A 27229-nucleotide genomic window follows, 5' to 3' on the forward strand; every position below is an offset into this window, starting at 1 on the left:
GTTTGTCTAAATGCAAGTTGTATCATTAACTTCTCAATTAGCAAAGTGTGCAATTGGAGTCGAGGTCTGGCATGTGGGTCAAGTTTCATAGGCTCTTCCTTGTTGTTAGAATAGACACGAGTTTTTTTTTTTTTATAAAAAATTCTTGCTACTTTTTATGTATCTTTTAAAATCTAAAAACAAAAACAAACAACACCCTACAAACCTTTTATCCTGCTAATACTTTTTAAAATGCTTTGCAGGTCACATTGTCTACTAGGGTTTTGTCTCTGGGTTTTGTCTCTGCTAGGGTACAGATAGTATTGCAGTCCTTGAGATGTCTCTTTAAGCCCTTGTCTCTCTCCTTCTCCTAAGCAAAGATCAAGAGTCATGAAAGTTAAACGTATGTTAACTCCTTTAGGCTACAGTTTGTGGATGGAGGAGCTCCTCATCCAGGTTTCAAGGCAGGTATTTGACTGAATTAACTAACAACTGTGCTCTTTAGAGGAGTATTGAAAAGCCTATTTTAACTTATAACTGAAATTAACTTTTAGCTGACAGAGTGATTCCACGGGTGTGGAGATTCAACAAATGCTTTCCTTTGCGACAAGCACAAATCCATGATGCTGGCTGACTCTCTGTGAGGCAGAACAGTTCTAACTTGTTTCTAATTATAGGTACAACACTTGTTTTACCTATACTAGAACCTCTTGGACATCAACAAATTATGACACTTATCTGATTTGGCCCTTTCTTCTAGTTGCAGTGTAAGGAAAAGATGGATCTTGCAAGTGCAGTTTAGTTTTAAAGGAGACTTTAATACCTGACTGCTAGAGTTTTATAACTTACTGCCTATGTTCAGTAATCCTCTGTCTTTAAACAGAAATGGTTCTACTGAACATTTCTGTTAACTGGCACTTTTCAATTCTGGCTATTTTGTTTTTATTCACGTTTAAGGAATCACCCACTTCTTCCTGCTCTGTCAGACCTCACAAGAACTAGTAGCATACTATGTAGAGAAAAAGCTTTTTGGGCCACACAATTAATTCTAGGTTGGTTTGAAAATTGATTCAAGGTGATGAGGGTTGCACAGGTGGAACTGGGAATATTCTGGCATGCAAAAATAATCCATTTTGCTCTCACTTTGCATCAAATTTGACCCTGTAAAGCTCTATAAAGTTTATTTCTATTAGAGAATTTGAGAAAAGACAACAAACTTATTTCTCCAAGCTATGTGGTATTGCAAGGTTTCTTCGGTAGACTCATTTGGTCGAGGACCACCCTCTGGATTAAGACAGTGAGTAGCTTCAACTTTCCGTGGTATGTTATTTTAGGGTACTGTATTTAACTCCTGCACTGTGTGAACTCGTACAGCCCGTGTCACTTGTATGCATACAGAGAGCATGCAGCGTCTACCACAGCACAGGTTTTTTGAATTGTAAAAAAAAAAAAAAAAGGGGGGGGGGGGGGAACGGACAAATCTGACTTCCTCCTTAAACAGTGAGCCCTAATGCAGGGTAGATGTCCGTATTATAGATGGGTTGCACCAGGCTGGCGTTGTCAGCTGAGGATGTACGGTTGTGGTGGGGTTACCATGGCGACTGCCTTCCAGGAGCTGCTCAAGGTCACCCAGCAGTTGCAGCCTGGAGTGCTTGCTGCTTAAGCAAAATATCCTCACCAAACATCAATCCGGATATGATCACTGCCTTGAGAAAGCAACAGCAGGGAGGCAAAGCAGGGGTTTATTTTGGGGCCGAGGGAAAGGAGGTTCTCTATTCTGTGTTCCAATCCATCAGATATTTCAGGATTCTTCGAATCATTGCAGTAGGGTGGGGGTTGGTTGAAATGAAAGCCAAAAGTGGTCTAGTATCAATGACATGTGAAAATTGTTTTATTTAAAAGCAAAATGCTCATAAAATAGAAAATGGAATTCTACATGGAATCTGTAGAAACCTGGAGAACTTGACTAGAATTTGGTGACCAGCCCTGAAGCTTGTACTGCCAAGGCAAATGCCTATACTGGTGGAAATTTAATCAAGATGGTGAAAATTGTTGTGCTGAGCTGAGAATTCAGAACTTCTTACATGCAATGGTTTCTGTTATGAGATGTCCAGATTCATTCTTGCATCTAAATCCTCTGGATATAGTTTGAGAATGTCAAATACTCTAACAGCATTTTCAGTCAACTACAGACATTCAGAGATATGGCTAGAGGAGGAATTTTTCATGAAGTTCATCCTGCCACTGAGGTTACAAGACTTCATACTGCATGCATAAAATTGAATCCATTAAACTAAAATTTCATTTGAATGGAAGTGCTGTTTCCTTGGTTTGGATAGTTATCTGATGAGTAAAAAGCCACCATGTTTTATGTGGCTTGTTGTTTGTGCTTTTTTCCTCCTTTTTGGATTTAAACTTGGTTTTCTTCTTTCCTCTTACATCATTTCTTGGTCTAAAGTACTAGCATGACAGCAACAAAGCTATCATTCAACAGTTGATATTATGGCTAACGTCTCATCTCAAACCTCTTTCATAAAGTGGTAAGCTTTTTTTTTTTAACTCTTTCCAGCATCCATTCTACTGATGTATTCAGACAGTAAATTAATCTTCCTCCTGCTTTTTAGGCTGAACAGACCTAGAGTTGTTCTAGCTTCCTCTCAAGAACGTGTATCAAGTGAGCAATCTGTTCACATTTTAACACATTATAGCATGAAAATACAGGTGTGTCTATTGTTATAGTGTGAGGCTCTTATCAAGAAAAGAACAATTTTCACCTGTGCCACATAACTGAGGTTTCCAGGGCAGGATACACAAGTCATTTCCTCATGATACGAAGTAGCACTTCATATCTAAACACTTAATTCCTTGACTACAAAATAAGCAAAACTGGCAACTAAGAAATTGCACACAGTTCCATATTTGTCTGAGCTGTGGGGCTGGTATCTGCATTACTAATTACCAGGGATATGCTTCCAGTCTGAGGTACAGGCTTAGCACCCCAAAGCTTCAGTGCAACCCTGGAGCTGTGTCACAGGATGGCTATCTTGTTGCTCTGGTCTGGTAGCAGGTGCTGACTTCCATGGTAAGTGTATCCAGATTCTAGCCAAAGTTCTTGCTGCACACAACATCTTGGCTACATTGCTGATAGAAGGTAACATCAAAGCTCCCTTAGGCACATTCAGGCAAATTTAATTACAAGAAATGTACATGAGAGAAACAGTCTGATACTCCACAGCTGTTACGGATTTCTTGAGGGTGCAACTAGTTCGTATCTTTTAACAAAATCAGGTGTGCTAATGTGGCAGACAGTGGCAATGTTTTGTTCTAAGTATACATGCTGGCATTAAGCAAAATAGACTCATGTTTAGCTATGCTAATTGCCTCAGCCACTAAAAAAAAAAAAACTTTTTCTTTCAGTAGCAAGGCTGTTTCAATTTTCTAATATAACACTTTAAACAAAAAGGTTAGATACTTTTCTACAGTTGTATTTGCTCCCCTGAAAATTTCTTCTATTATGGAGCTTTGGTATTTAGTAATTCCAATCCAGTTTAGACTTGTTTTTTTCCTGAAATAATAAAAAACTTGCAAAGCTTCCAGGCTTTTCTTCCTCACCAAATAAAATTAGTAAAACATTTCACTAGCATTGCAAACACTGATTCATTTATAAAAAAGATTCTAATGTTCTGTTAGAAATGAAACCCACCCTACAATCCAAGACAAAAAACAACAACAACAAAAGCACTACCAACAAAAACATCACTGCCACTTTGAGCATGAAATGGAATATTTCTCTTCTATAGCTATGCTGGCTCCTTAGCATCAACAGTGGAACAAAATAAGTAATTGCCCCATAAAGATCTTAGCTAAGTCAGTTGAAACAAGGTTGTAGATAGGGTGATTGGTTAGTCACGAATGCCAACCCAACAACAAAAACAAAACAAAAGAACACAACTGAGAAGCGGCTTGTTCTAACCTGCTTGGTGTATTAGTGCATTTTTAGCATATTCATTCTAGCTTAAAGGCCCTGCCTCCAAACCAGACATTTCATAAACTTCTCTGACTTTTCTCTCTATCTTTGCATAGAAATTCTTAATGCATTTCAATATTATATTCAAGAACCTGAGGGGACATGGAGTAAAATTCAGTAGTTGCTTAAGAACTTAACACAAAGCTAGCCACCAGCAGTTAGTTCTTAGCTGCTGTTTCATAGCTGGCAGAATTTGCATTAAGGCTTGTTACATGAAATTGTGTTGTAAACACATTCTGCAGAACAGGTGAATCAGCTTGAATATCAGTGTCACTTTTTTAACTCTTACAAGTCTTCCCCAATTGTATGTAGCCAAATCAGCTAGTTTGGTGGTGTTTTTTTCTCCCCCCCTCCCCCGGCCCCCGCCCCCCCCCCCCCCGGATTGTACAACAGTGGCTGCAGAAGGGGTTAGAAACAACGCAAGTGGTGGTTTGAGGGTGTGACTGCAGAATCAGTCCTGGGAGGGAGTTCAGAGACTGTTCTAGAAAAGCTTCTAGATACAAGCTGGTGTGTGTTAGAAAGGCTCCTGGATGTCTTCCCATCAAGTCTTAGGGGCGTGCTGCTTCTGGGTGATGGTTCCAGATGTGAAGCTAGAAACGTCTCAAGAGATGGTACCTGAAATCATCTTAGTTTTTAGAGGTGATGCTGGAAAGTTATTCTAAATGTGGTTCTAGATCTGACTCAGAAATGAGTAGCTGAGAAATGGCTTCTTGGTGCTCTAATCACATCCCAAATTTGCGTTTTTATTATTGTGGTTGTTACAAGTCCTATCTGACTTTGACACCTTACTCTGAGCACTTCAGTTTTCCATCAGTGACTGAACAGGTGTTGGGTTTTGTCACTGTGCTTTTGAGATCTGATGTTTGCTTGCAGTGCGTATCAATTCCTGAACAAGTCTGGCCTCCAAACAGGGTTACTATCGCGTGATACAGGTAGTGCTGCATGCAGGAGTACTCAAAACCAGTTTGTCTCTTAAAGGCAAGCTAGATGCTATTTGTTAGCATCCTTGAAATGCAGAAGTGTCTTCAAGGATGGGCTTGTTTTCAAAGGCCTCGTCTGTCTTTCAGATCACTATTATGTAAACTTGGCTCTTTCCTAATAAGTCAGTCATGAGAATAGTCTGGGTTGGTTTGACCTTGTGAAATGCTTTCAAAAAGCATCTTCAGCAGGTCCTACAGCAGTGTCCTAAATTTCACTATTAAAGTTATGCTAAATGAATTGTTCCATTGCTGTCAGACTATATGAATGTGAAGACTGCTTCTTCCTGTGAGCTGCGTCAGAGGGGGAGGCCAGTCTTCTGTTGTTTCTTAAAGTTTTGGAATGAAGCTTGTGAAGCAAACAATGATTGTGAAAAATAATAGCAAACAATTAAGTACTGCTTTGTTAAGCAATTAATAATTCTTTATTTGGTATTCTGTGGCAATGGGAGACTGTTAGTTTGCTAGATCCAAGTAACTGAATTATTTGTTGGGCTAAACATTTTATTTTGTAAGTACATAAATTTCTAGCTGCAGCTAGGAAGTTGATTTGATAGAAGAGGTTATTTATTAAGTTACTGCTAATGAGAAGGGACTTGACTAAAGTTAAAAATAGAGCACGTTGAACTTGACATGAACCTTAATATCTTTTCCAGCTTTTACAAGGATTGTACTGTGAATTGTGTATTGTTTAGCTCGTTTATCGCTGATTAAAAGTATTGAAATAAACAGTGCATTATGAAATAAAGCTTCTGTCATTGCTTTGTTTACATTTTGGATATCTTATCTAAATGTTACTTTGCAAATATGATGCAAAGTTCAAGCTTGGACATGGGATTTCTAAGACTTATATTTTCTAAAGGCTAAATATATTGTTGAAGACATAAAACAACTGAAAAATCTTTATTGTCAAAGCCTAAAACAAACTTGTTTTGTTTACTTAAATGCTGGATAAAAACAATGGTAGATCAGGTATTTCCCTGTGTTTAGTTTGTTATACAATACTAAAGACATTTCCAGTGTTTGAGCTTAGTTCTACATAGAACTTTTAAAATTCTGCTTAATATAAATTAATTTATTAACTGCCGATTTATGAATTACTTTATAGATGTGAGACTTTGATATTGTGTAACACAATTTTGCAAAGCTTATTGCATGAATGTTTGCCATGCCAAAAAGAGTACAGTGGTCTTTAAAGTATAGAGAAAGATGAAGATCAGATCTATGAAACAGTTTTTGTATGAGAAATAAAATTTACCAGAACGTCCACCATCTTTTGGCTTAAGAGTACAAGACTGATCCATATGAAATAACCATGGGTGTCATGGAAAATCAAGATGAAGAAAGTGTTTTGCTTTTCAGCCATTTCATTTATTTCCCTACTATTTATTATCTCATGGCAATTAAAAAAAATAAAAATTAAAGGTACTTTTATGTAGTGCAGAGCTTAACTGTAGAACTTGCTGCCACAGAATATTACAGCTGTGTTGATTTTCATGGGTTCAAAAAGCAATTCATATACTTGTAGAGGAGAAATCCAGCTGCTGGGAAACTCGGTCCTTGTGAACCAGGAAATTCCTGAGCTGGAGATTATGAAGTTTGAGAGAATGCTGAAAGAGTGATATGCTTACCTTGTTCTTTCTAGGCTTTTCTACTGGCTTCTGTTGGAGAGAGAACGCTGTGCTAGGTAAGTCTTCTGTTTGAAGTGGTTGTCCAGGGCTACTTTGAGAATTGATCCAGAGTAAACACTGATAGCAAGGGGATTTGGAGAAGGGATGAAATAATTGCAATTCCCTTAGAGAAATGTATTTTCTTATGTTTTGTATTAATAATCTAAAATACTTTATAGATTATATATGCCCTTTTCCACCTCCCTTAAACTGAGGAAGTATATGGTATTACTTGTCTTCAGTGCATTCTGTAGTATCTAAGGCTAGTAGGCTCCTGGGGATACCTGGGCATTTAAAGAATATTGCTCTTAAAAGGACTGGGATGAAGTAATAAAATCCTTTTGTGTGTATATTTGCCTTCAGTTCTTAATTTTCTATCACTGGTGCCAAGATTTTCTTATTTCTGAAGTAACTGATGATGTAAATACTTTGCTCAGAACAGTTCTGAAACAGTGGTGTTGAAATGGAGCTTCTCAGCTAAAGCTGTTTGGGCCCAGAAGTGGATATGATGCTAATCATCAGGGCATGTTTTTTTTTTTTTTTTTTTTTTTTGGTCCATAACTCAGAGTAACCCGTTTAGCCTTCAGTACTCAAATAGATAACTATGTCAAGTTTTATATCTATTGCTTAAGAGTATTGAAACTGAATGCATGTCTGGATATTGCCTCTTTCATAGTCATCTCTTCTGATAAGTTCAGCCTCCTTACTCTGTAATTCAGCAGGATGCTCTGTGATAAAATTCATGTGACCTGGCTTGGCTAGAATAAGGGAAGGTTAGAGCAAAATGAAGAAAATGAAAGGAGACAGTGAAAGGAAAACCTTTGGAGAACGTTCTTGTCTAAGCACAGAAAAAAGATTGTTTTGTTTCAGATAGCTGCGCTCATTAAAATGTTCCTAAGCAATGATTTACAGACAGATGCCACAATGAGGTAAATAGTGTGCAGTGGAGAGAAGGGATAAATAACTTTTGCTCTTGACTGGATGGAGACATATGTCTAAGCATATTGTCTGTCATAAATCTACCTGCGATGGGGGGAAAAAAACCCAACAACTATATCACAGCATTTATGTCATAAAAGACAGAATTAGTGACATTAGGTTGGTTTCATAAGCTCTTGTGTTCCCTCTATGCTATGCCATGTTTATCCTGTTTTTGCATGTATGATGTCATTTCCATATGTGAGAATTTGATGGAAGCCCAAGAGTTGGTAAGGTTTTGTAGCTTTCTGAATCTTGATGGATTTTCAGGTACGCTAAAAATGCTTAGTGGGTTTTAAATGGAAAACACTAAAGCTATGCCATGCCTAGAGACAATAATAGTGACTTTTCTGCTAAGAATTAAATTTGATGAGGCCCAGGAATATGAAGTTCTGACTGATGTACATAACCGTAACATCCCTTTCTTTTAAGTGCAATGTCGGTATGATGTACTGTCATAGAAATGCGATGTGGTGTTTTGTTTACTGACAGAAAAACAAGTAGTATAAACTACACTTGATAGCTGATACGTTCCAGTTTTGTGGCATAAATGCGTGACTGGTGCTGATTGGTTAGGTACCACGTTTGACACACCAGATGCTAATAGAAACCTCCTTATATGTGAGTGTGACTGGATATTAGCTTTAAAGCTTCACATCAGGTTATCTGCAAAATTACCTGCAAGTCTGCTGAAAGAGAGTATGACATGCTCAAGCCGTGGATCCCCGGCTCATGGTTTTATTGCATGTAAGCTACAGTTCAGTTGGTCTTCTTGGGTGGGAACTGAAGATACAGTGCATTTAAGAAAAAGTAGTAGTATTAATAATCTAAACCAACCAAACAAAAAAAAAAAAAAAACAACAAACAAACTCTATCCTGATGGTCCCTCCAGTGCTCTGTATAAAAATACATAAAATTGCTTCCAAATGTTGTGAAACTATGCAACCATTTAGTCATTTATCTATAAACAAGGAAGCAACTGGATCTGAAACAAAACATTACAAATGTTTTGGGGACTTGAAGAAGATGGATGTAATCCATTCTTCTGTTTCTGGCAGTCACTGACCTCTTGTATTAACTTCCACAATGGCTGCAAATCTTCCTGAAATTACTTAGAATTTCTGTGCTAACGATGACAGTGTTATTTTGGAGAATTCTGCAGATAAACATCAATGTATGAGACATGCTATTTGTATAAACACTTTAAGGAGCATAACTGGTTTTCTAATTGGTAAGCAGCTATTATAAAAGTAACTTCTGTATGAATCCTTGAGAGGTTAGTGAGATTTATTGTACAATTTCTTTTTAATGAAAGTGAAGGTTCTACTTCTTTAGGAGATCATTAGAAAAAAATAGAAGTGCAAGGTTTTCATGCGATGGAAATGCTTGGTAAAGAATATAACATTCAGTACCAAAAATCCAGAGGGCATTGAGAGCTTTATTCAAAAACATGCTGGTTTTACTATTAAATGGAAAAAAAAATCCTTAATGGTAGGAATTAATGTTGTCATCAGGAATATATAGTTTGTTTCCAGTAAAGATGGGAATATTAATGGTTGTATGCAAATTATAAAGGATTTGTGAGACTAATAAAATAGACTGTGATTAACAGTAGTGAAAAGAATATAGTGACACATCTTGAAATTAAGACAAAGTGGGATTAATCATAAAGTCTCTTGTCTTAGTAACTCATTATAATGGTACCAGTATGAGTAGAGGCTGCAGTATATAATTTTCTCATGATAATGTTTCACTGAAAATCATAGAGATGTTATGCTAACATCAATCTAAACCTTGCTGACAAAGAGCTGTTTGAGACTTCTGTTCAGCGAAGGTTTGGAACGTTTCTTAGCAAAGCGATTCCACAAGTTGTCTGGAACCCATTCCAGTATTCAAAATCTTTGAAAATTGATATTTATCTTATTGGAGGTAGTAAACCCTGCCTCTTGCCCTTTTGTTGTAGGACTCAGAAGCGAGTCTGTGGCACTCTAGTCTGTAACATCTCTATAGGCTGTTATTTTCTATTTTGCGTAGCACTGAAGAAAGACACTAACCCATTTCAGCTTAACTTGTAAACAATTGATGCCTGAAATCTAACATTTGAGCCTATCAGGGACATGTAAAACCACATTACAGCTTTCATTTTTTTTGCAGTAGGTTTTAGCAGGTGCTCTTGTGTTACAACCATTGGAACACAGAGGATGGGTAATATTTGAAATACAGTAAGATAATCTGACTGTACAGTGGCAAAACAGATTATTCTAATTTGAGAATTATTCTGTTCTGTCCTTATTTTGCAGTTTGGTTGAAGATAGTCTATTAATCTTTGGTCAGTATGAAAATGAAATACAGGAAGATACATGAAAACAAGTGGAGGAAAAGTGGATTTTTAGCTAATGAAATGCTCAGATAAGGTATAATGTAGATACATAACTGTCACTTCAAACTCTGCATGCTAAGCATTAGCATTGAACTAAATGAAGGCCTCTTGCTGCCGTACCAAATATACTGTCTGTGTACACTCAAATTTATTCAGAGATGTTAATTACTGCATTGAGCTAGGAATACCTCCATATTTCAAGGTCAAATTGTGTTTTAGAAAGGTCTCTTTTGCATTAAGTAGCTCTTGTCACTCCTTACAATGAAGCAAAAATAGTATGTAAGCACTGATACCGTGCATGGAAAGCTAAACTATTTTGACTTCATTTCTTCAGTAACTTCCTTTGTTTTCATTCTCTGATCTTGTAGTGCCTCTTCAAATTTGAGTGTCCAGTTATGCCAAAAAGTCAAGAAACTTGATTAACATACTTTTATTATTATTAGATTAGAGGGTAACAAGATCAAACTTTAAAACAAGGGGAATGTGTGTGTGTGGCTCTTTGTTTTTCTTAAAAAAAATAAAAATAAAAAAATTAATAGCCTGATGAAAAGAGATACCGAGTAGACTTTTCAAAAGCACTGTAACACATCAGGCATTTAACTCCCATTGAAGCCAGTTTGTGTGACTCTGTGCATATGTAATCTGAAAACCCTTAATGGATAGCTGTCTTCCCTCCTCTCCTCCCCCACTTGCACTCGAATACTTTTTCAGAAAATGATTCTATATGCTTTTTCCTCTTTAGTTGTGGATTTACTAAACACAGGTTTTGTTTTGTTGTTTTTTAAGCAAACTTAGTAGTTCACATTTAAAATGCTAATATATCCTAAGCTTTGATTAAAATCAGTGGGTTTACAGTGTTAAATAATACATTTACTGACATTAATTCTATAGCTTAGTTCCTGTGGAAACACGTGAATAAATGTCCATAAGTACTGCATCTGCTGAGTAGCAAAATGTGCCTACGGCAAGTCGATGTGATTTATGGACTACATTTCTTTCCAGCTCACGTGTCGCCACCCCCCTATTGGCTGGTGTAAATATTTCCAACAGTTAAATCAGTGATTTAAATGCCAGTTGAAAATCTGCTGTGAATGAATAGTCTTAATCGGAAGTTGTGGTCTGTGATAATCAAGACTGCATTTGTCTTGTTTACTCCTCATAGAGAGAAAAAAAAAAAAGGCATCCTAATTTGTATGTAATTGAAATTCCCTATGTACCTTTACTGGGCAAGGCAAAGTTAGGATACAAGTCTTTGACACAATTGAATTTTCCATTACAAGACCATTTTATATCAGTGTATAGTAAAGCAAATGTATTTGCTGAAATAGTAATGTTCCTTGGAGGTGATACAAGAGAAATAAGTAAACCTATAGTAGTTCTGTTGTGAATTGATGGGTGCTTTTGTGAATTGATGGCTGCCAGTCCCAGGCAGACACAGCAATGTGCTTAATTATCTACGTGCCACTGGGGTTAAAGGGAGAGGTATTGAGCTGGACAGTGATTTTTAATTTTTTTTAATTATTTCAGGACGTTAATATTTTCAGTGTAACTTTTTGTACGCCTTTAAAAAGAGAATGGAAAAAAATAGGAGAAAAAAAGTAAAAAATAGAAAAAAGCATTAAAACTTTTGATTCTGTTTGCGAGCAAGGTTGGCATGTGGAATTGGACAGAGCAGATGAGGACACCACTTTGGCCACTGGTCTGTGTGCTTTCTGTATCGGCTAGCTCCTTTTGCACTACTGGGTGAGACCCCCATCTGCTGTTTCAACTGGGATCCTGAATGGGGGGCAGCCTTTGCTAAGCCCTTGATCCTTCTGCTGCCTCCTGTTTTCAGAATGGGTGGGGCAGTATAACCTAGAAAAATGTCCCTGTTCACCAGCTAGTGTGCTGCCAGGCACTTTAACTGCTTCATAGCTGGCAGGTTCGTAGGCAAGCTGCTCCTAGTCTGTATAATACAATGATAAAGCATGTTCTGTCCTGTCAGCATGGAGGAGCCGTGCAGCGACAAAGCTTGCTTGGTTAGATAAAATACTTGAGGATTTTGGCAAGTGGTTTAAAACACAACTAAGCATGTGCAAAGACTTTAAAGGCACTTACCATCTGTGCAGAGCAGCAAGATGAAGTTTAGCTTGTTTAGAGATTTGAGCAGTTTCCTAAAACTTAGCTTCTCAGATGGAATAAAAAGTTGCATTTTGTTCAACATAATCTACTCTGTTTTTAAATGTCTGAACCAATTTTATGCAAGTCTTCCACGTAGTTTTGAGGGGGGTGTGAGACAGTCATTAAAGAATTAGAACAGGCTTCTGTGATGGAAAATGTTAGGCATCCTTAACCACAGTGCCTGCATAGGTAATGATATGTTTTAGTATATTTTTCTATTTCAGGCAAAGATGCCCACCCAAAACCAACAATGTTCTCTTCCTTCTACTACATCAGTTTGTCAAAATGAACTTTCATTGAGCAGATCCTCCTAATTTTAGTATGAAACTTTGGATGCAATGTTGGCTCTATCAAGGCTATTTTAAAGATGAAGTGTATTAAGTTGTGTGTGTGTTCATAAATAAAGCCAGTGAGGCCCATTTCCTAGACAAACAGATGCCCTTGCGGGGAATGTCTGTTAGTGTGTGGTTTCAAACATTTTCCAGCAGTCCTTTCCTTCCCCCCACCTCCTGTTTGGTACTTCAGATTGTACAGTTCTTATTTGTGCACACAAAAAGCAAAAATAATGCTCTGCTTTGTTTGGTACAGGTCTTATTTTCATGACCTGTAAGCTTTGTGTCTGGAAGTGGGAGAAACTGCAACTGTTTGGCTTCATGTGTAACTCGAATGTGGCATGTTCGTAAAATATTTTTTTAATATCTTGAATATTACAGATGAAAACAGCTAATTTCTAGCTTGTCTTGTAAACAGCAGGTAGAGTCTTCAGAAACTAGAAAGTCTACATGCTGCAGACTTCTGGAAAAAGCTTGCATGCTTAACTCAAACGTGTTTTTCCTAAATGGAGTCGGAATAGGACGCTGTGTGGATTGGGTGGAGCCTCGAAGTCTCAGAAGGATTGAGATGTGCTGTTAATTCAAGGGCAGCCTCTCATTAGCTTCATGAGCTGCATAATAAAACACAATGTAAAAACTGTACATTTTCCAGGGAATTGCGTAAAGTTTAGTAAAGGATCCTCAGAATTGTTCATTATTACAGACATGTTGCTGCATCATTTTCAATCTTTTTGCTTGAAAACACTATTATACAGACTGACTTTGGTTAATAGATTACTTATGTGGTGATCTAGTAAACACTTCTAAATGTTACTCAAGTTTAGTAATTAGTGTATTTTAGGAGGCAATGTTAGAAATTTCTAGTGTCTTCCCATCCCCCAGCTTTTGAGCTCAGAGGAGTCTAGTTTGCTTGCAGCTGCAGTGGTAGGCATCTTTCAGGAAGTGACCTTGGCTTGTATTAATCAAATTCAGAACACACAGAAAAGCTTCTTGGTAACATGCTGACTTGATGTAAAATTTTATAGCATCCATTTTCTTTTAAAATGAGGCCATCTTATAAAAAGGGAATTTATTTGTGATACTTCAGTTTAAAAGAATTTCTCTGAAAAGACATGGTATTTAGAGAAGGTAAAAAAAACAACAACGAACTGCTGTCTTTACTGAGAGGAAAATAGCTTTTTATATATGTAATTAAGTATTAAATTGCTCGTGGCACAACTGTTTTTTAACCTATCTAAATTGTGAAAATAGTGTTTTTGATATTTTTTTTCCACTGGTGTCTTAATCCTTTTTGAGCTAGAGTTTAAAAAAAAAAAAAAAAAAAGCCTGGTAGTAAGGTCTGATCTCAAGATTTTTATGATGCCTTTAACTTTTTGATGCATTCTAATCACTTACTACATCTTTTAACAGCTCTCAAGGCATTAAGCTTAACCACAGAGATGCTGTATTGAGCTACTATGCCTGTTTGCATAGATTGAGCAAAGAATCTACCTGTGCCTGTTTAAGAAATCACTGTTGTCTGATTCCTGGAGCAGCTTTGAAGAGCATTTGCATTATTTCCTTCATTGTGCCCCAAACTATTTTGTGAGTTGGGTTTATAAAAATGGAAGATTGCTTGCAGTATTTTCAGCTGGCATAGCTGTTTGGAAGAACGTCTGTTTATGTCTTTATTCTTCCTTGGGACCTATGCAGAGGGCTGAGATCTTTCATTGTTGTGAAGTGCTGTGAAAGCCTTGAGATTCTTGGGTAAGATAATTTCCTAACTGCATGTTTGTGGGGAATTAGTAATAGCTACCACCTGACTAATGCTTTTTTCCCCTAGGGTTGTCATGGGCATAATCTCGAATGATCTGATATCTGGTTGTTTTCAGAGTTTGAAAAACTAAGTACTACTTTACTGGCATCTTCAGCATAAACCTCTTATGCATGTTGATGGCATGTTTACCCATTTTACCTCTTCACAATTGTATTCTGATTGAGATCTCTGCAGAAAGATTAACAAGAGTATGCTAAGATACACGTTCTCAAGTGTTTTCTGGCTTTACTGTTAGAAGCTGCCTGTTTTTGGAAAGCTTAATTCCATGTTGTCTACCCTGTAAGTGTATGCCATGACTTGCCATTCCACTTTGTATCCAGTCACTTGCCAATCATTTACTTCAGGTCTCTACTTAACCCTACCCTTTTCTGCTGCCTCAGGATACTTAGCCTAACAGATATGTCTTAACTGTATGTTTTACTCCTCTTCATGCTGCCTTTTATTATATTGTGTTTATTAATGCACCAGACCAATAACTTTTTGTCCATATCCCTTAGAAAGCCCAGAGTATGTGAGGCTAATGAAGGGGTGATGCATCCCTTGCTATCTGCTTAAATGTAGCTGGCACTGGCTTTCCAAGATCAAGCATGATGCAGCCATAGGTTGCCATTCCCCTGTTATTCACTATTACCCATCTTCATTCAACATCTTCATCAATCACCTAGAGAATACAATCGGGCACAAATTTTGGGATACTCTACCACAGATGGGTGCATTGAGTCAGTAGTGCCTGTGATGAAACTGCGTTGCTTGTGATGATAATTCTGACTCTGAAAAGCTTCTGTCATAATTTTGTCCATTACAATTTTACACCAGAACTCCTGATTAGGGGATGACAGAATCTAAGATTGTTAATGCAGAATGGAGGCATACAGTGGAACAAGAAACCTGCTCCACATTCTTCGTCTAGCTCCCTAATCCTGAAATGAGTGGAGACTAGGATGTTTCTTGTCTTTTTATGTGCCAGAACAAGAAAATCTGTTTAAAATGTCTGGTGTCCAGACCATTCAGATTCTTTTCTACTTCTGTGGCTGGATGTGGGTTAACCCACAACTGCTCCAACAATTAACTCCATCCCAGCCAAAGCCAGAACACTAGATGTTTGCTCAAAAGTGCTCATTGATATACTTACTGCAGGACAGGAGCCTCTCTTCATGCTCAGTCATATCTGAGCTTCTGATTTTATTAGTTACTAGAACTTATTCTGGGCAGCAGAATATAATATCGATATGTGAGCATTACTGTATTAGTTCATGTTCAGGGGGTGCTCTATTAACTGCAGAAAATTCCTTTCTTCATTGCCAAGAGTTTCATAGAAGGAAATACCTTAATTCCTCCACTGAGCAGACAGTTAAAGGACTTGGTGCTACTTAGGGCCCTGATCGGAAGGTCTGGGCTTTTCAGGATGTTTCTGCATACCCTGGTGGGCTTCACAAATCTAAAGAACTGATTTTAATCCAGAAGTTAGGTCACCTAAACTTTTTCATTTTTTATTTTTTTTTAAGCTTTACTGTATTTTGGGGGACCTCTACCTATAATTTATCTCTATGTTTCTATCTGAACCAGATAAAACTTCATGTTGTGGTTTCTAAGCTGTGGAAGACATTCATATACCCATTTAAAGTCCGCCCCCCATGGTTCTAGCCATGATTAATATTAATGTATTCCAATAACTCTGTGTTTTGCTGGTCAAGCTACCCCTTCAAAGGATGTCTGAATAGCTACCATATTTTCCCGGTGTTGCCAATCAGTTGCTGTGCATCCCCCACCAAACTATCTCAACAGGAGTCCTCTTCTGTGGATTGCACACTGCAACATACATGGTATTTACACAACATAATGAAATTTAGGACAGGCACCCGAGGCAAATACTGTAAGCAGCAGTGCTAGGGACCAGTGGGATCTGTCCCTCAATCAAACAGACCTGAGGCTCCTTATTCCTGTTAGTCTCCCAGTCATTAACAAATTGTATAATGGGGTTTATGTTGTCACATATATGGCAGTCCAGGGTAGATGACCACCTTTGAATAGTACCTGATGGGGTTTGTAAGTGCTTTCATGTCTGAGACTGCAGAGCTGAAGATTTTTGTTCAGAGGACAAGCCCCCCATCCACTGTCTGTCCTTCTCAAGGTAGATGGAGGGTGACTTTTGGGGGAAGAAGTCTTGAAGCAGAGAACTATCAGTGGTGCAGAGGCTCCTTGGGCAGCCCCGTGGCGGTGCCCATCCCTGGCTGCCCAAGAAGCAAAGCAAACCCTGTGGGGCTCTGTTGCACACCCTAATCCTTTCTGCCCATTCTGCTCCCTTCTACCCCGGTCATCCCTTACTATTTGCTGTCACTCACACTAGGGCCGGTTCAGAGCCCCTGGGACCCTGCCTAGCAGCAATCCTGCGGGGCCGAGAAAGCCCTTGGGTCGCCCTGCTCCCTATTTTTTGGGCTCTTTTCCTCCCTCCTCAGGGCCGGGCGGCAAGGAGTTAAGCCAGGGCCGCTGTCCTGGCCGCCGCCGCCGCGCTGCCATTGGGCGCGGAGAGGTGAAATGGAAACCAGGCTAAACTTTTGACCCCGCAGCGGCGGTGGCGGAACGCCTTTCTCGGGCCCGGAGCCCAGCGAGGGCTTCCCCCCCTCCTCTGCCCGTCCTTCCCCTCCGCCGCCGGGCCGGGCCGCGGGCAGCCGCCCGGGGAGGGGGCAGCGGGAGCGGGCCCGGCGCCTGCGGGCCCACAGAGCAGGAAAGGGGGGGACCTGAGGGGACCCGGGTGGGTGCTGAGGGGGCTCGGAGTCCCGAGGGGCCCCCGGGGTGCTGCCGCTCCGGCACTTTGCAAACTGGTCGGTGAGCGACGATTCGTCCGTTTGGCAGTTTCCACCATGGTTTTGTGTTAGAAAAAAACAACCCAAAACTCCAAATTGATGCTATCACAGCTAATTAGAAACTAGGGAAGGGAGGATGAGTCATCGGACACAGCGGCGTGCTGGCTGCAGGGAGCTCTGCTGCTTAATAAACGGGGGTTGGGCTTTCTTTTTTTTTTTTTTTATTAAAAATGAAGTGGTTGCTGTTTACTGAAATCTGGGGTAGAAATGCCTCGTTAGTTCACAAGTTGGCGTGTTAAACGCACGTTCGCCTAGCTGTTTTTCTGTTCTCGTGTATCTTCATTAAACAAAATAATTTGTATTTCCTCGACCTGGGAAAGAAGAAGTGCCTGTGCAACGTCACTGCCAACTTGCGGAGTGCTGGAGTCCCATGGTAGCCATCTTAAAGATTTTTATTTGGGTAGGGTGACTAACAAATTCTGGACCCAATTAGCGTGCGTGTCACTTTCATACTATGCAGTTTTTGTCACACACAAAAAATCAAAAATATCTGTGGTCAAGTAAATTCACCTTCCCTCTGTAGCTTTGCCAAACCAGACAAATTAAAGCAGCATTACGTTTTCGATGAAATATGAATACGAGATTTAGTTAATCCACGTTTCTTTCCCCTCAAACATGTCTGTCTTTTCCCTGACAAAAGAATAGCTGACTGGGTTACTTTGCTGCATCAGCTGCCATTTTCTCCCTCCCCCGCTCCCAGGCACAGGTAGCGGCCTGCTCTTCTGGCTGGAGCATTCAACTCCCTGAATTTTAAGTGCCACTTAATCAAGGAGTCACTCAGCACCTTACTCAGAGATAACATTCAAAACTCTTCCTCAACAAAGAAACTTGATTCCCGACTACTTCAGGCTGATGTTTTCACCTCTCTGGTGGCTTGTTCTTGCAAATAGTTTCGTCAGTTTTATGTAGTGTGCTCATTTTCCTAATGAGAGATTAGGGTGGGGACGAGCCCTCAACTGCTGTGATCTGGATTTCTTTCCTTTTTTTTTCTTTTTAAATTCAGTACACTAAGCTTTTCAGGTGTGAAGTGTTTAGTTTATGGCAGCGTTAGCACAGTAGGACCAGAGAGGGAAGGTTTGGTCCGGGATTCTTCTTGAGTGCTGTTTTCGCTACAGTTTTATCTGGGAATTGAGGGAGTCTCCTGAAGCATTGCCAGCAGCATCAAGGGAACAATGAATATAATATGATTAATAGCAGATCCCCTGCCCCCTCTTGTGTGCAATTCTCCTTGCAACAGCAAAAGAAACATGCGCTTGTAATGATAGTTGGTGGCCTCCCTGTTTGTTCCAGCTAGTGTTCCCGAGCAGCAGCTATTATATAGTTTATTTTCTCCCACTCCCTGTGATTCTTTGTTCTGTCCTCACTGCGTCTGTGTGCATCTTGTCTGCTTCTCATTGTCCGTTTCATGGCAGTTCATCTGCCTTCACAATGGAGCTGCACTGAAGTCACAAATCATATTGCATATCACAGTGAAATAGAATAAATGCTCTTCTAAAAGAAAGAGGAGTGAGTTACAATTGTCAGGAACTCAGAAACGCTTGTGAACTCTGTTTCTGAAGTGCTGTTTAAGTGTCCCTATCTGAAAGGTTTCTCTTGAACAGTGGCATGATTGCATCGGGGTAGTGTTGGATGCACATGCCTTTTAGTGTTAGAAACAAGTAATCTCTCCAAACATTAATATGTATGCCAGAAGCAGGGTAAGAAATGGGCAAAAAACAACCAACCAAACAAAAAATGTCTTTCAAGCTAAAGAAACTTGAACTTCACCAGATTTGTACATCCTGTAACTTCAAAGTATCCTATTTTGGGTAAAGTGGCAATAGGCTGAAAGTGAAGTGCTGAACACGAAGACAGTATAACCTTTATTTCTAATAAAAATGGCCAGAAAGAGGGGTATCAGAAATACTGCCAGTGCATTTTTGTAACATAAAATCATTAAATGAGTACTCTCAGACTGAAAATAACTGCTGAGTTCTATACTGTTTTATTCTGCATGTTTATTCAGGGTAGATTTTGAGGTTGGTTACATCTCTCAAGTTTCCTCAGGGTGAATTGCCAATTGTTTGGGAGTTGCACTTTTAGATATTTTTTTTTTCTTCACTATTTCCAGACTCTGAACTGGAAATTTGAAAAGGAGAAGTTCATGCCAAGGTGTTTTCCTCTATTATTTGTTATCTAGCGTAAACAGTTCCTATTGTCCTGTTTTAGTGAAGGAAGGGTGGATGATTAAGAGAGAAGACTTCAGAGCACAGCCTCTCAAATGGGAAAATGATTTTATATTCCAAAACTCATTGTCAATACTTCTGTAGTCTATTCCAAGTTTCTGCTGGCTCATCCTCCTGTGTTTCCTGGCTTTCGTCATGGAGTTGCATGGTGAACTGCACTTGGAGATCTCGTATGAAAGCTTGTCATTTCCACCCAAATCTGCTCCTAACTGTAAGTGCAGGCATAAATGACACTGAAAAACAGCAGAACGGTAGTATTTGGAGTTTACATTTTTGTTTGTTTTTAAAACATTATTATTTTATCTCTGTCTTCTCTGCTTTTATTTACATTTCAGTTAGTGGTGAAATTTAATATCTGCAGTCCAAGCCTTGCATGGTGGGATGCAGTAAGCAGCCTTTTTCCCTCCTTTATCCTCAATAGGTCCATCTCTGAAGGCAGTCTTGTTGGCATCCTTACCGCAGATCTCCAGTGATGAGTGAACTCTTGGCCCTCTGAAACTCCCTCTTGGAAGAGCTGTGTTGGGTGTGGTGACATAACCTGTTCTGAGATGTATGGTGATCAGGTCTAGAGGTCCTCAGAACATTTTCAATGGACTTTCAAGTCCTGTTTTGTGCTAGCCTTGGAGCAGGTTTATAGTAGCAACTTCTTGAAAGACAATAAATAAAATCAGTGTATTCATTCTCTCATCTTCTCTGCAAAAAAATTTAAGCTGTGGACATATTGATTCCTTTAAGTGTAAGTGTACATATCCACTGTCTCATTTCTTTGGCACAGAGTTAGGAGTCAGTGTCTACCTCAGTGTCTGTGTGAGGCAGACATATATATATATATTCTTTTAATATACAAAACAATGCGGAAATCCTAGTGTTTTTCAGATAGAATAAAGTGGTGTGATCGTGATGAAGCAGACTTCCCTCTGTGAGTTGTGTGTGGCCTTTCACACTTTATTGAAAAATGCAATAAATATAGGAATTGGTTGGTGTAGCTGAAAGGACTTTTTGCTTTTATAATTTTCATAGGTTGCCTTATCTATACAGCTGTCCCCCCTGCATGTCTGTAGGTTGATATGCCCTTACAGTCAGATTGTTCCTAGTTTCTGTTGTAGTTTGAAGTAGTCTTCGTTTCTCAGACTACAAGGACAGTAAATAGTAGTTTCACTTACTGATTTCTACTGAAGGAGCGGACCAGAATACTTTTTCTGTAGTCCTTTTAAGAAAAGTGCTTTATTTCCAGCACAGTTTAAAACTGTTTGTAGGTTGGTTGTTTGGATGGGGTCTTGGGGGTGGGGGTTGGACAAGACGGGATTCCACATGCTAATGTAGAACCCTCTCTGCCATTCACATTCTGCTTTTCTTTGTATGTTCTGGAAAGCTCTTCTTATCTATCCGAAGTCATCACTAGCTCTGATTTCTCTAAACTTTCATTCTGATGTTTATTGAGCAAACAGTGCTTGTCCTTTAGGGTGATAATCAGTATAACCTAACTGGTTATTTCTCAGCTTACTTGGAATTTCAGTAATAGACAACATCCATGAACAGATGCAGGAAGGAAGACAGAAGACTGGCTGAAGTGCTCCATAACTGTTGAATTCAGTCATTTGTGGTATGTAGTCTACTGAAATCTGTATCTAGAAGACTAAGACAGCAAAAGAGATCAACTTTACAGTTTGCGGTATTGAAATTTCTTCATGATGCATCACTGCACCATGTCTGTTGTTCACTCTCTCCAATCAGAAGTAGAAATGCAAGAAGTAGATTTTTTTTTTTTTCAAGATCAGTAAATTAAAAACACAACACAATAATACTTTAATTATAAGGCCATAGTCCTTATAGCTGTCAGTTTTCAATCTCAAGGTATAAATAGGGAGTGTCCTGCTAAGCCAAGGATTGGGCAAGTGTAAATAGATTCAGAGCAAAAAGGGTTTGCCAGCAAAAGTGGTGTCTTTTGTCTTGCTGGCTCCACATGCTATTGTAGTCGTTTGGTATCGATGCCGTGAAAACAGAGGACAAGTATTATTCTTTTTGGGTGTTACTACTTAAACATATTCCCATGACCACTGGTGGAACATACAATTGTCAACGCTCCTTCATAGTAAAGCTCAAGGCTGTGATGTGATAGAGAATAGGAAAATGAGCAATTCCTACCTATTTTTTTCCCTAGGTTTAACTTTATTTGTCCTAGGGAGGAAAAAGGGCCATGTGTTCTGAACATGGAAAATTACAGAAACAAGTTTGTTTTATTTACAGGAAGAATTTGTTATGTTTACAGTAGGAGAAATAATTGCACTTTTTATTCAATGCCTTTTTAATGTAATTATAAATGGACAGGGCAGAACTGAATTATCCTGGCTATGCAAATGAAGGAGGAAGGGCAATTGTGAATTTGGTGATAGTCACTGTATCTGCTTGAATAGAGCTCTATCTGTAGTTCATAGAAAAAATACCACTTTAGATAGAGGCATTTCTCATAATGCTAATTTCAGGATTTTTTAATTAATATTTTAAAATCATATGTAGCAAATGTATTGATAACTCTTCATTTTTTCTTTCCATATTCATATATAGAATTCTCATTAGGTGATTTTTTATTTCAAAAGCTGTCATTCCCCTTTTCCTCCCCACAGCACTGTTAAAGCAGGGTAGACAGTTCTGTCCATTTGCTTTGAATTTCTTTTATTTTTCACATTACTTCCCTGCCACCCATGTAATGTCATCCTCCTGGGTCCCATGTCAACATCACTTGCCTGCTGTTGTGACAGTAATAGAATTGGGGACTTCAGTCAGTAAGGAATCTGTTTTGAAATATTCTAAATGAGAAAATGAAGAAAATTAAGATCAGTGTGAAGCTTTCTTAAGGCTTTTGTAAGAGGCAGAAGAGAACATTTGGAGAGAGAATAAATGTTTGAGTTTTCCAGAAGCTGAATAACAGAGCGTGGCGTAAGAACAAACTGGAGCCTTGTGTGTTTTATGGGGAGGACAACGGGGACAGCCTAAAATGAAAAGCCAATGCATTTAAAATTGATAAAGAAACAAGAATTTTACGTATTCACTTAGCAAGCACATGATATCAGACAAGTTATTTGTACACTAAAAAGCATTTTTTTTTTTTTTTTTTTTTTTTTTTTTAGTAGAAGAGTACCTATAGTTAGTAGAATTTATACTTAAAGAATATTCTGTGATGTTTATTAGTTTCCTACTCGCTCCTGAAAACAAACCCACCCTTTGGTAGATTTGTCTTCCTTCCCACCCTTTTCTACTACTGCATAGGGCAAGCCTGGGATATGATGTGGTGTGATGAATTCTATGTTCCTTTGTTAAAATGGGTATTGGTAATGAACACTCCAGAGCCAAAAACGCTATCTTGATATGAAGGAAATCACACTTCTCCTTTCTTTTCCTGGTATTTTGTGAGTATATAACATAAATGTTAATAATGTCCCTTTAGACGTTCAGAATACATTTCTGATCTTTCTAAAAGCAGAGCATTCTAAGTTGTAATTCTCTTCATTCCTTGCTTTTACAGTCTGTCAGAGCAACATTAATACTGTTTAATGGCACTGCTTCAAGTAACTTGCCATTCATGCTAGCCTCATAGTGTTCTTCAGCTCAAGTTTTCATAAAGTTTCAGGTTAACCTCTGAGAAACTTGGAAGGCTGCTAAGTCATTTATTGGCTCAGAATTTAGGAAAATTTTACCTTGCTTGGCTGTGAAATCAAAATTAGTCTTTGCTTTTAGACACTTAGTTCTGTGTCTTTGAAATGCAGTCATAAAAAAATCACCCATTTTACAGGTGTTTTTAAAGACTTTTTTTCTGCTGTGATCTTTCTGATACTCTGCTGTGATGTGTGACATTTTAGTGGCTAATAATGAGCAATTTGTCAGCAAGTAGCTGGCCATGCAGTAATGGCAGGACAGTAAGTGGTAACGTCCTCACTTGGCCATAAAGAAGAATAAATCCCTGCTCATAATTCAGAGATCTGAAAGATCCTAGAACTGTAAAGAACATGTAGAGATAGGAAAGATGTGGAATTTCTAAAGCAGTAAAAATAACTACTTGTTGTTTACTCCAAAATTGCAGGGCTTCTGGCTCTTTCATAATCCAAGGCTGTTACTATTTGCCGAGAGAGAATTTTAACTCTTTCATGGTGTATTGGTGAAGCTTACCTCTCATCCAAATGAAACTTCAAGTTGGTTTTAGGAGCGCTTAAACTGGGCCTGCAGATTTTGCTTTAGAATGAAATGATCTAGCCATTTTCCTAAAAGTTGTGAAGACAAAAGGAAAATTAGAAAATACAATTTAAAGACCAAGTATAGTCTTTAGAATTTCTCGATGAAGTGTCTCTTCTGTAATGCTTCCAAACTTCGGACTTACCCAGTTATAAGTAACCTGAATGAGCTGTTTTCTGCTTCACAGGATATTTTTCCTGGTCAGTAGTAGGTACACTGTAGTACTTACTTAGATGGCTTTTGTCATCCTTACTACCTCTTCTGTCCTGCTGTGTACGCTTATTGCAGTAATATAGGATGTATTTACTGATGTGTCTCTGAAGGAAGCTATTGGAGCTGTTGTTATGAGAATTATAGTTAACCAGTATGTAATGTTAGATTCTTATTTTGAAACAGAACATTAAAAAGTTGCTCTTCAGAGCTGTACACATTGGTATTAATAGCTCTCTGATTCCAGGCTACAGTCTTTTCATTAGATTTTCTACCTTGTTTGTTCAGTTCAAATTTCACATTACCAATGTTGGTTTCAGAGCAGGTGTGATGAATACTGTAAATTAAATGTGCAAGGGGACTTTTTCACAATTCACTGTTTCTTATGCTATAAAAGATCTGAAGAGTTATTTTTAATTTTGCTGAAATGGGATAGTTTGCTCTGGTAAGTGTAATCACCTCAGCTAAGGGATGTTTTGATGTTTACTTTGCTACAGATACTGCAATATTTGTAGTAAGTGCAGTGGTTAGGTTACCACTGTTTTCAGCAGTTTTTGTTCTGTTTTTCAACACTGGTGTTCAATAAGGTTGATAAAAGTTCATCTAGATTACTTACTATAACTATAGTAAGTGCTGGACATTTTTCTGTGTCTTTTTAAAATAAAAAGTGTGAACATTGAAGGACATAATTATATTAGGTTATTACTGATATGCTTTTAAAACATCAAGTAGACTGGAATAATCATTTTAAGAAGAAATCATTCCATTTCAGGCTCTAGGCTTAACATAGATCCTGCTACCAGAAGATGCTTAAAGGTTGCCTTTGGAGCAAACAAGTATCTGTTTTTCTTGGCTGTGTGTAGAGTGCACAACAATGTTTCTAGCCTGGCAAATAATCAATTGTAAATAAAATTTAGGTCTTCTGAGTCTTTCTACTAATTTTGACATATTTACTATATCTTTCTGGTTGAGCTTAATAAAAATATACCCTTAAAAGTGTATTTTTCTTCCTGTTGAAGATAAAATTCTGAAAAAATGCTGCATTTAGCCTTAGTAATCCTACTGAAGCTGGTGATAGAATTCTCACTGAATTAACAGAAACAGCCCTAGACCAGTGCTAAAAGCTCCTGAAAATCTCAGTGGAAGTATATTAAATTAGAATAGATCAAAATACTTATTACAACAGAGAGGGAAGGGCATTGATATGACATGAGTATTTCATCTTTCAACACACTGAGCTTTTAGCCTGCTCAGGAAAACTAGCTAACGCTTTTCACAAAAATTCACAGAAGACTGTCAGAGTGCTTCAGACTTGGCTGCAGCAGAAGAAACCTGCTTGTTAACGTGGTAATCACAGTGAACTTTAAAGTCTATTTCCCCATTTGGCTTGATAATGGTAGTGTAGAAGTCATTTTTCATATGCACAAAATTATCAATTATATCTGGTTTCAAATAGGGGAGCTGGAGAAGGAACAGCTTGTGAGAGGACTGCACTGTAGATAGGGATGCTTGGCCTAGTTTTATCACATCAGAAAGTAATATTTCATAATGGACAGTTGCGACAATCTGATCCCTAACACACCTTTTACAGTGCAGCTAGTGTTCCAGCTCTGCTCAGATTGTTGTACCCGGGCTAATTCTATAAGACACTTTTAGAATTTTATGAGTGATTTACTACAGCAGGAAGTGTTCAGGTTCGTACTGCTGAATGAGTCTCTGATTGCAAGACGTTTTATTCATGTCAACAACAACAATAAAAGGGGGTTTTGTTTCTTTTTCAGCTTAATTTGCTTTTGGCTTTACTGAACACAATATTTAACATCATCCCTTCAACCAGGAATGATTTTCTCTTTTCCTGTACATCAGTCTCATCAATGCAGGAGAGAAAGTGGTTGGATTTGTATGTAAATTGTAAAATTGGACAGTAAAAATACAGAATTGGAAGTGGAAATATGAACAACTGTCTTTTTCCTTTTCAAGTTCTTTTGGACTAGGTTTGATGCTGAATGTGTCCACTTTGGTAGAACGTGTATATTAGAGTGTAGCAGAGATTTTGGAAATACTTCCATTAATTTCAGCATAATGATGTTATCTGTGTAACAATACCCTGCTTTGGAGGTTAAAATTTGAAAACACTGAACTTTTGACCTTGGGTAAATGTTGCCATGTATAATGCATTATATCCAGCTAGTGAAGTAAAAATTGCATTTTTCTGGGCTCTAGTTTGTGGAAAGTATAGTGTATATTGGGCTGTATTGCCTGACAGCTGACATTTATCAAGGGTAACATGAGCTTTACTCATTCTCACATTTTTAAGCAGTTTTCAAAGCTTTACATGTATACACATGTTCAGCATATGTCTTGCAGCTTTGAACATTTTGTTCTAAAGATGTTAAATCTCATTAAAATGAGAATCCAGACCATAATAAACCCATAATGATTTTTTTGTATATCAAATTTAGGCACAGTGTTAACATCTTGTAAACTGGCACTGTAATGTAAACAGTAACATTAAATGTGTAAAGTGTAAAAATGCTCTTTCCTTATTAGCTGTATTAGTAAACTTCAGTAAAGAATTTGTATTTTCAATATACTAGATTATTTTGAATGAACACGTTTCGTAGAAATTATGCAATTAAATACAATTAAAAAGCCATTTCTTATTAGAATAAAAGGCTTCTCTTTGAGAACTCAAGAAATTAAAAAACATTATCTTTTCAGTGATGAACAAAGTGCTTGGTAGCCATTTGGATATCTTTTTAAACAGTTTGTGTACCTTAGCCAAATGAAAAACTCGTTCTACTTGCTTCAGATGTTGTAAAGAATGACGTGATTGTCTTGAAATGTTCAAAACTGTGTGTGTAATTATTCTTGCTTAATAATCCTCTTAAAGAGAGAATTGTCTGGAAAAAACAATTATTTTCTTATTTAATAAGTTTTCTGCTAGTCTAAACAGTTTGCTGGGCTATTTTTGTACTCCTGTTACTTCAGTAACTCAGCGTATTGCTAAAAAGATCGCATTGGTCTGGTGCCAGGTAACTCCAAACTGTGGGTGACTCCTCAAGATGAAATGGCTGAGTATGGTAAAGAAGAAAACTGCTTCTAATTTTATATTGCTACTTCTCTTTTTATAAATTTTCTTTATAGTCATATAATGGTCTCTGAATTTTTCTTCTGTTACTTTAAAGGTAGAATTGAACACAATAGCCTTTTCATTTGTTTGCGTTCATAAACTAAAAATTTGTAATAAAGAGGTGAAATCTGAGGACAGTCATACCTCTAATCTTGATTTTTTTTTCTGATATTGTTAGTGACTTATTAAAATCTGTCCTAGCTTTCAACCGTATGAAATCTTCTCTTCAAAATAGATGAGGTGTTCATTTT

General features: G+C 38.0%; 1 protein-coding gene across 4 annotated transcripts in view; it reads left to right on the forward strand.

Annotated features, from left to right (window-relative positions):
- Window positions 1-27229, forward strand: part of NCOA3 (nuclear receptor coactivator 3) — a 79392-nt gene that overhangs the window by 12447 nt on the left and 39716 nt on the right. For 2 of the 4 annotated variants that reach the window (XM_035344179.1, XM_035344183.1), the window contains exon 2: window positions 6629-6670. The exons of the other annotated variants lie outside the window; for them this stretch is intronic. The gene's annotated coding sequence lies outside the window, so the exon portion shown is untranslated. The remainder of the gene's footprint in view (window positions 1-6628; window positions 6671-27229) is intronic. 4 annotated transcript variants of the gene reach the window in all.

The sequence above is a fragment of the Oxyura jamaicensis genome, chromosome 20 (assembly GCF_011077185.1).
Source record: "Oxyura jamaicensis isolate SHBP4307 breed ruddy duck chromosome 20, BPBGC_Ojam_1.0, whole genome shotgun sequence".
Taxonomy (NCBI): Eukaryota; Metazoa; Chordata; class Aves; order Anseriformes; family Anatidae; genus Oxyura; species Oxyura jamaicensis.